Source organism: Pempheris klunzingeri, chromosome 6 (assembly GCF_042242105.1).
Source record: "Pempheris klunzingeri isolate RE-2024b chromosome 6, fPemKlu1.hap1, whole genome shotgun sequence".
NCBI lineage: Eukaryota > Metazoa > Chordata > Actinopteri > Acropomatiformes > Pempheridae > Pempheris > Pempheris klunzingeri.
The window spans coordinates 16,499,761-16,510,406 of NC_092017.1; positions in this window are offsets into that span (position 1 = coordinate 16,499,761).

The following is a 10,646-nucleotide window of genomic DNA, read 5'->3' on the forward strand; positions in this document are numbered from 1 at the left end:
ACATTTATTTTGTGAGTTAGTTAGTAAAAATGAACTGTTGGCTAAACGTACATCGCAAACTGGTGCTTATTCGCTCAGCCACAGATGGTTTGTTGGAGAGGAAAAACCCAAATTTGTATGACTTTATGCAGTTCAAAAAGACCAGCTTACGTTGGCTGACTGCACACTACGTTTTCTAGTCAGTTACTGATCAGCAGCTAAAGTTACCTGATATTGAAGTTATACTTTTAAGAATATCACACATTATTATTTAGATCCCTACAATCAAAATCTATGAAAATTCAGGACTGAGCAGCTACTTCTTCTGTCAGTCTGTAAAGTTAGCTAACGTTAGCTAACGTTGACCAGTTTAGACGGTAATTGATAACTTTAGTTAAATTCTCAGACATAAGCTGATTAAGATGCATGACATTAATCTGGTTTTCTGGATACAGATGAATTGTGCTCTTTGAAATTGAATGAAGTGATGAAAACACTGATTGAGACAGTGGCACAGTTAAACCGTGGTGAAACAAAGGGACAAGTATATGTCTAAAATAATGTTTAGTATCAGATGTACATCCGTCACAGTTTAGTTCATCGACCCCTCTACAAAAGCATTACTGCCCCCCCCCCCCAATCAATCCCTACTGGCCAGGCCTGATTCAAACACCACTGGGTTTGAACTCTGTTCGCACACTGTAACTTGACTTATTGAGTCATCTTAATTGTGCCATATCATGCATATTTGATCCCGTTCCCTCTGCCCTCAAACATGGTATAAATCCTCCTGAGCCCAGATGGCCAGATGCCACAGTACATAGGATTAACCACCGTTTGCACTGCATCATCATCATTGACTGGAGTGTATTGCTCAGTATATGTGATCTGGAGATGTTTACCAACATAAATCACTCCCATTCTGTCCCATAATGCTTTTATCATACACTTTTTCCCAACAGCGCAAGGCTTTCGAGTATCCTCTGACCCCAATACACTCTTGACTCAAACATCCGCGGTGGTGTGACCCACCTCGTAAAAGTTCAGTTGAAAAAGTCACGTTGATGTACAAGCTGAAAAGAGGCCATACCTCCCACCTGCCGAGATCACTGCCTCACCTCGCGCTCCTGGCTGACAGTGGAGGAAAAAAAAAATCTCCTCACTTTTAAATATAAGATAAGGGGATTTAAAATATTCATGCTAGCGCGTATTATTACGGCCCCACCATCACCACTCTGAATTTTTAAATTGCCCATTTCAAAGCATCCTCCTCCTCCTCCTCCTCCTCATCCTCCTCCTCCTCTCACCCCAATGTATCAGAATCACACTGTTCTGTTTGAGTGAACTTATTACAAGTTTGGATTTGTTACATTATGAAACAACAACTGTTTAAACTGAGTCTCGAAGGGGGAGAAGTACTGTACTGACTGTGCCTTTAAAGTATTTCATCAATCATGATAAACCCTTATGTAGGGCATTGATGCCACAACAAGCTAACGTTCCCGTACGCAGTATTTTAGCAGTGAAAAATATGAAATGCTTTCCTAAGAGCAGCCCACTACATCAACCACACATTTAATATCTCAACACTGAAGCAAACTACAGCACTCCCCATAGGTGACAGGTATCATATAATTACACGTTTGTATTAAGACAAGTAGTCTCATGAAACATAATTAAGTTATGCTGACACATGTAACCCCCAGGTAGCAAAGAAAACTCATAATTAAAATAATTGTGATTAATTCAGAGTTTAATGTGGTCATGTGTATTCATCTATTTATCGTCCAGGGAAACAGAGGCAGGGTTCAAATCATCTTCATCCTGGATATTGTCAGATGAAACTGTATAAACAGAGTATCCTTGCTGTTTATTTTTACTTCTTTATCATGGGCAAGGACACATTTGAAAGGTATTCATCTTTTTCTGCAATTGACATACTGATTGACACTATCTAAATGTTCCTGCTGCAGTAAAAAGAAAATGAAAAAGTGAGTTCAAATGAACAGAAAGAATTGTTTTGCATATGATGAGTGATTCTGGTTGTCAGCGTAAGAAACATGATGACAAACTGTGATACGGTGTTGCCAATAAAAGCTTTTGTCGGGAGGTGAGGCAACGTATTGCGAAGTGGCATTTACGGTCTTAAAAGACAAACATGAATAAATACTGACAAGGGGTATTTTTGTACTGCAACTAATCCAAATGTTCAACCTGTCTGCGCATGTTTCCAGCACATAATGCTGTACACTGTATTGTGATTTGACCACTCAATACTGGACGTTTGCAGTTTTTATTCTGCAAATGAATATATGTAAAAGAGCATTATCCTGCAGCAAAATTAGGGCAGCATATACTGTAGGTTATGGAACTGATTAGCATAGTGTCAAAGTGTTGTTAGGCTCTTCACAAAGGCGCCTGTGGCCAGCATGAACTGAGAGGAGTGTGGAGGAGTTGTGAGAGAGGGATTCCTCATGACCCTGCGGTTAATGAAACCCTTCCTGTGCCTTTGTCAGTTTTAACTGGGAGATTGTGTCATACAACACACTGGAGCTGCTGCCTGGGCTCCTGCAGTCACCGTCCACGTCCCTGAGCGGCATACTGAGTTGTCAGTATCAAAAAAACCTCTGTTTCTTGAGTGCTAGCATTCAGTTTGGTACATGTTTGTTGCACAGCAGGCAAAAGCTATTCCTCCTGTCAAACGCAGGCAGAAAGAGAAGAAAAAAAAAAACTTTTTCTCTGTATAACCAGTCTCTGGGCTAATGGAAAAAGAAAAATTCAGTTTTATCGAAATAGGCCTCTTTCTTTTCTCTCATACATTACAATTGGTACAAAAACTGAGTAATTTCTGACTGGTGTGACTCCATTTTCTTTGAACTCGCTCTGATGGCATGGCAGCTGCCAATGTTGGAGGGAACGTGCTATTTTAAAAAGAGGTTGCATCAACTATTTGTCAACCTGTCCCTCATTATTTCCACTGAACTGGAAAATAAGTTGCCAGGCAATGATGCAGAGCCTGAGATAATGCCTGGGTTTTAAAGCAAGCTATCTAAGCCAGGTCTCTCCATGACGCCAATGACTGAATCACACACTGCAAAGTGTTTTCACGTGAAGCTCCCAGGCAATTGTCAGTTTTCATGAAGGATTGAGCAGGGTTGCCATAGAGAAAATGTCATAATTTGACTGACAGAAAATGTAATCCTATTTTATTTGTTTTCATGCCTCAAAAGGCCGATTACACATTGTTTTATATTCGCTGAATCACACAGCAAATCAGTTCCCCGTAGCACCAGTTCATCATACGTGTCTTCAGTGTTGTGTTGGTTTAAATGGAGTGGCCTCTAGTAGAGTTCAAGGTACGAGGTGCAGCATTTCTTCTGTTTGTTTCTGAAAACTGAATATATTTACATACCATTTTTTTCCTTTTTACAAAAAAACAAGAATGAGTGTTATAATGTTGATGGGAACATTCTTGTTACAATTTTTTTTTTTTTTTCTTTTTGATATTGAGTTTAATTTCTCTTTTGTCTGGTTTGTTTAAGTCTTCAAATCATCATGCTGAAAAATAATGTGATGAGAAGAAGTGGAATGGAAATGTTTACTCAAATGTGTATGAGGGTCCTTTAGCCACCAGGGATATAGTTGTACATTTATAGGCTCTAGATCACTGGAATGATATATATGGCTTTAAGTGGCATTGATATATCTATATATAATATATATAATATATATTGATATTTGTCCAGAAATAAGAAAATCCATGTACTTTAATTACTTTACAGCTTACATTGTGTATAGCACGTATGCAAGTCCATTTTCATCATGTTTGATGTAATTTTGTAGCAGTGGTTTGATACTAATAAATGGCAGTTGATGATGGAATTGTAGATTGTGTTTGTGTTGAACTGATGTGACCTTTACGACAGCGACGCTCTGTGCTCTCAACAATGCTCTCATGCTTTTATATGAGTTCAAGAGGAAAGGGTTTGACTGAACATACTCACTCTGTAGCCACACTGGAATAGGGTAATTTATTCATAACAACATGTTACAGACTAAAAATATCCAAGTCATTCATTTAATGAGCAGATTTTTTTGATTTCCTGCAAGTGGCTCATGATTAGCAGCAAAATAGCTCCTTGTGCATGAAAACACTGTTGATTTATTACTTTTTAAGATACATTTGATTTGAAATTTATCAATTTTTGATTTGGGTTTGTTTTTTTTAGGTCTTTCATGTAAAAATTAAAAGCATTTGTCGACTTTGATAAACAACAAAGCATCCGTTATTGCACCGACTTCCTTCATCTGGAAAAGGCAGAAACTACTAGAAAAAATAGATTGTTGTTTGCTCAAATGCCTAAAACGACCTCTTTACTTGTACCTTTACATGTGAGTTATGAGGTTCGTAGTACCACAAATACAGGAGACCACTATTATTTTTCTGATTCTGTTTTTTTCTTTTTTTCTTTTTCTTTTTTTAATACATGACCACAGTCTTTCCTTAACCTGTGAAGAGCCGCAGTTATTTCAGGGCCTTCCTCACTATCTCACTTCCTAACTTTAACCTTATCACCTTTATCCATCCTGCGGACTGTACATGAGTAAATATGAAATTCTTCAGTGAAATAGCATCACACCACGGCTTCACAGTATTTTGACCTGCATTGTCAAGGGAAAATAAAGGATAGGGGATTAATAATAATTTATATTTATTTCACATGTAGGCTGAATATGTTGTTTTTGCCAAATTTTTTCAATCAATCATTCAATCTTTATTTATATAGTGCCAATTCATAACAGAGTTATCTCAAGACGCTTTCCATTAAGAGCAGGTCAAGACCAAACTCTTTAATTAAGAGAGAGACCCAACGATTCAGGAATTCAAAATTAAGGATTCAAGAATTTTCAATCTATCAGTGTGTTTGAGCGGGAGAAACCAATGGTAACAAAGTTGTTTAGCCTGGTGAGATTATAATAATAAAAGTGGTGTTGGATTGAGTGGTTAGGATACTCAAACCTTAGATAAAATAAGTAAGTTAGGAGTTGCCTCTGTAATACCAAATTGGGACTCAAATTGGGACCATGTTGGACTCATCCTATCTTGACTTAACTTGGAATCCACACAGGGAGCGGGACGTTAGCGCCGTGCCAGCGTTCAGCCATCCAATCCACACTGAATCCGTCTTCTGTAAACAGCATCCTGCGTCTGTCAGCAGCAGCTCCTGAAAGAGTGAACAGCGGCTGGCTAACCTGCCTTCACCAGGCTGAGTCACCGCAGAAAGTTACTGAACCAGAATAGTTTTGTGTCAGCTCCATGGGAGGAAATCACAAGAGTTTGCATGTAACCTCTTGATTCATTGATTTTGTTTCCCCCGCCCACCTGGTGAGTGTGGAGAATCTGCCTGTTAGGTTAGTGAAACATACAATGTGATCAATCAATGTAGTTACGGTTAATGAGTTCAAAACAGCGGGAGATTTATTTGATTGAAAAGCTGCATGTGCACTAACCGCAGCAAAAATAGACTCGAAGCATAAAAAACTCAGGGGGTCTCCCGTGAGACCAGGGTCATTCAGCACCTCGTAGAATCAGTGTGGATTGATTCATTTGATGAAATGGAAGCATATCTGAGTGAGATGTGCAACTGAACGTCAAAAACAGTTCCAAAAATGCTTCCTAAGGTGTCTGCCCGCAAGTCTTTAAGGTTGGAAATTTCTGTAATGCAGCCCTTGATGATTTTGTACCCAAGCCTAATCAAATCATTACTACAGCCCTCTCAGAGCACAAACTGTAATATGAATCATTTTTGTAAGAGTCATATGTAGGGGTCGAGTGTAGATGATATTTTAAAAGGAAGTTTAGTTTGAAGGACATGTTGAAAAAGCAGCTTCAGTATTGTCACTTTAACTAAGTGATCTATTGCTCAGCAAAATTGTAGCCATGAAATTCTGTGGTTTCTTTGGTTATAAGCAGACGTGGATGGACCGTTCCACATTGACAGCCCTTTTTTGCAGCTCCTCTAAAAGCCAGTCATAGTGGCAACAGGGAGTTTGACATGATGACAAATGGTTAAATTCAGTGGCTGAATTATTGACTGGAACCAAAATGTGAGGACAGAATTCCTCTGGGACGAGAGTTGAGTGGAAGCTACTCTACACTCTAATTGCCCCCCGCCCACCCACTCGTTTCTTTCTTGGCAGCAGTGTGTTGAGTGTTACAGAGCACTGATGAACTCTACAACACACTTTAAGTGTTCCAATAATTAAAGCCCACGGAGATTGTCAAGATAATGCACCGCACAACAACAAGCTGCATAAATTCAGGAGACTTAAACAACAGGTGTGGTTACGTTACTTAATTGCAGTGTTCCTGCGATTGACATAGCCTTTTTATATGTGGTGGTCTGGTCTATCCTATCAGCTGAGGAGACAGCCGAGGCAAGTGCAGACTTTGTGGCTCTGGAGAGAATATGCAAATGTGAGGAGATGGAGTTTATGATCCAGAACTACTCGGCTCAGGGATGGAACAATAGGTGATGGAAGATGAAGCCATGAAGAAAGATTTTGTAAAGTATTTGTGAAATGAAAGGCAGAATAATGAGATCTGTGTTTCAGACGTATCCCTGCTCTAACACGGCAATTAGAACGTCTGTGACAAGCTAGATGCCCATTCGGTGGACAGTATGCCCCCAGATTTTGTTACTTGATGAGGCAACTTGCAAGAACAAATCTATGTTGTTTTGCATTTATATCTCCTCTGATGACATTAAAATAGGCACTTTAACAAAACTGCCTCCTAGAAATATATAGGAGACATATACTATATACTATAATTTGCAATAGCTAATACATTTTGCTAGAAATGTAATGCGGCCTGAATTAGGTTTTTTATCACATAATGAGGAAACATTGCTAATGGATGTATCTGCAAAGTCCCAAAATGTTAATAACCTCAATCCAAACTCTCCTGCGTGGCCCCTCTGTGGTGGTGTGAGTCATCTGTCAACAAAGATGGCTTGAAAAACAAGATACTTCATGACTCCAGTGACAAGTGGCCTTCACATTAGTCACTAACTCATTGTGCTAGCAAGGCTCTGGGTAAATTGGTGACCATCTTTTGTAATTGTCCAAAATTAGCAAAAGGACTTGGGAGGCATACTTGCTGAAATTGAAAGCAGTTGATGTTCATTGTGGTAACAAAGATGTTCATTCTAAGAAATGATTCATACACCCAAAAACTGGGGTTACGCTTTCGATTTTAGAAATGTTGTTGTTTAATTCCAACTCCTATTGTACAAACAAATCATCTCATGATTTATGTGCTCACATTGAGCCGCGTTGTGCCTGATTGTTACACTGCGTGTGGAAAATAGAAGACAACAAGGCAGAAACGTGCTGCCTTGATCATCTGTGACCTCAACTTCTAAAAAACAGAGGCACCAGAGCATATGGACTCGCAGGCAGCTAGGAAGACAGGAAAAGTGTTGCTCGTCATTTTGCAGAGAGAATCAGAGGTAAGATAGCTTTGTTTTATTGTATAGATTTTACACTGTTAACTTGAAAGCTACACTGTGATTACTATATAGCTGTCACCACTGCATTCTTAGATGCTTTGTTGCCACTAACTGCAGACGCAGTTAGCACTCGACTCGTGGCTCTGCTTCGACTGTACAAGAGCCTAATGATGGCAAACCAACCTTTTCTAACATGTCAGTAATTCATCCACAGGTCAGACGGCCGGTCGGGAGCAGTCGATCTGTCCTCCCTCCCTCCTGTACGCTACGCAGCAAACGATGCCTGACTCTAAAATCGGTTCAACGGCTCAAAAACAGGGTCAGAAACGGGCACAAAACGTACAGTCTATGCCCAGGTAATAATAGATAGATAACCTGATCTTAATGTGTGCATTTGTATCAGATGCCGAAGACTGTATTTGATGGCCTGGGAATGAGAATGGGCTCGTTCGGCTTAAATAGTCAATTTTTTACCTGTTCTGCTCTTTGTCACATGCTAGACTCCAGCATGTGACAATAGTCTATTTTGCATTCCTCTACATTTCAGTACATCTTGATAAAATGACACTGGTGCATTATTTTTATGTCCATTGGCTCCCACATTTCTATTCTGTTACCACACCCGCGCAAAATGAACATACCACGGTGTAGGCATTTTGCGCTGTTGTAACTGTACAATAAACACGCTATCAGTGCTCACATTCACAATTTCATCAAGATGTAGTAACATTCAAACACACAGAGTGAGGATGCTTTACATAACCATAAAGTAAGCCTGGTGGGTGCTGTCATCAAAAGTGCGCCTGCAGCCGCCTTCCTGAGATGAAAAACAAATGAAACACTTTGAGGCTGAGCTGATTCCCCTCCCATTCTGCAACTCCATCTGTCACTCCCTGCGACTTATTCTGAGCAAGAGTGCTTTCCTGCATGACCTCCATCACAGCGCGCAAGATGAACGAGGTGGGTCTGGTCTCTGTCCTCTGTCTTCTCTGTGCCAAGGCAGCGGGGGCACCGAAGCATCGAGAACACCTGCAAACTGAGAGTAATGAGGCAGCAGGCCGCACGGCCGCCCATCCTCCCTACACTAATCAATCCAGCTAGCCATTAAGGGAACCAAGGAGAACTGCAGCTAGTTTGAGAAAGTTGCAGCTTCACACCTCCATAAACCTTTGTCTGCTATCTGAAAGTGGTCATCTGTAATTTGACTAGTTTTATGTTTTTACACAGCACATCTCACTGGCCACATCTGTGGCTTTGTAATTTCCTGCTGATTGAATTGAGTTTCTGCCACAATTTCGGCCTATTATAGCTAAAATTAACTTCCTTTTTCTTCTCCCTTTTAGTCCAAACAAACCTTGTTTGAGCCAAAAGCATAAAACACAGAACTCCTCGTGATCAGAGGAAAGAGTTTCCATAACCTTGCTATTAGCTGAATATACAGTATTTATATGAAAATGCTGCAAATTCTCCCAGTTTAAACATGACTTAAACGGAGTCTTTTTGAGTTCATTTTAATGTTCAGGTTTAAATGCAGATGCAGGGCTTAGCGTTAGTTCTTAGACACTTCCTGAGAGATTATTTTTTTCCCAAACACCCTCAAGCAGTGGTTTTCATCATCATACAAGAATGGTGCACGCGAAAAAGATGTTTTGCTTCCAATTGAAACGTCCATCTTCCCTCTATTCCACCCCTTCAATCTTCTTCTTTGCATTTCCATTCTGCTCGTGCCAGTCTCCAAGACAGGAGCCAGAAATGCACTGGAAAAAGACACACTGTCACACGGTGCAAATCTCCCAAAAAAAAAAAGAGAGAAAAAGAAAAAATCATGCCACCATGTCATTACCCAACCTCGACTCTCTGAGAGCAATCACATTCAAAGAGCATTTTTCAGGAGCTCTCGCCCCAGCACAACTAGTAAGCATGGCTAATGGAAATTTAATCAGCAACGAGAGAGGACAGCAGGCATAATGCAACAGATGATAAATAGAAGAAAGATGCAAATGGTATTTATTTTAGACAGGCCGTGCTGACAAGCCTGATAATGCCTCCTCATGCAGTTTCTCCCTGAAGCTTCCTTTTGATGGTTCCAAAGTGGTATGCACCATATTTCACAGCCTATCATTTGTGGAATAAATTGTGTTACTCATAGAAATGTTTTCATTTTTTCCAAATGTCTCTTGTCAGTGATGCTTGAGCACCATGGCAGTAGGCCTAAATGAATAAAAAGCTATGTAAATTCCTGCCATCATTACAAACCAACAGTACTTTAGAACTGGAAACAGACTACAGAGACTCCTTCAAACCTCCCAGCAGACGAAAATTGTTCCTTTTGTGCTCCCCTCCGCTATTAACAAAATGTATACTTTAAGCCACAAGATGAGTTCTGAATGCTCTATAACCTGCGCCCCGAACAAAATGGATTTAAATGGATTTGTTTTATTTCTATAAAAACGTCAATAGAGGGATTTCCTGTCCTGAGTCATGCGTATGCAGCCTACGCATGACGCAGATTCTGTGTATGGTATCAACAAAATCACACTTTGGATTTCAACAGAAGTGTTTCTTGAATCTATCCAGGGAATAAAGCCTGCGTTTAGTCCCAAATGTTCATTCAAAGTCGACTATAATCTGCATCTGTGGTTGGTGACATTTAGAGTTTAATTACACACATTTACAGGTAACATCTAGGTGCCAAAAGTGTAAATGTCACTTTTTTAGCATCAAATGTTCATTTCAACTGCAGCACCTAAAATTAATATTTGACAGAAGAAGAAAACAGAATCGTTATTGAGAGTTGAGCTTAAACTTTCTTGACCTTGAAAACAGAAGCTGACAAAATAATCTCACCACGTGGTTAAATAGCAGTTCTGGAGCCTTCGATCACATCACATGAACTTCACCAGCAGGCGAATTCCATGTTCTAGGGGCTTCTAATTCCTAAAATCAAAGACCTGATTGTTAAGATTTAAGTTGATTTTTGGCGACAGCCGTGTTAACAGTACATTTGATACTACAGCAAAAACTCCTTTAACAGCTACTTTGTCAGAAATACAGCGGAAGAGCAACTGCTGTGTCTGTTTATAGCACAGCCAGACAAACTCATGTTGTTCCAATAAAAAAAAGTAAGTCAACAATTAAAACTATCCACTGTAA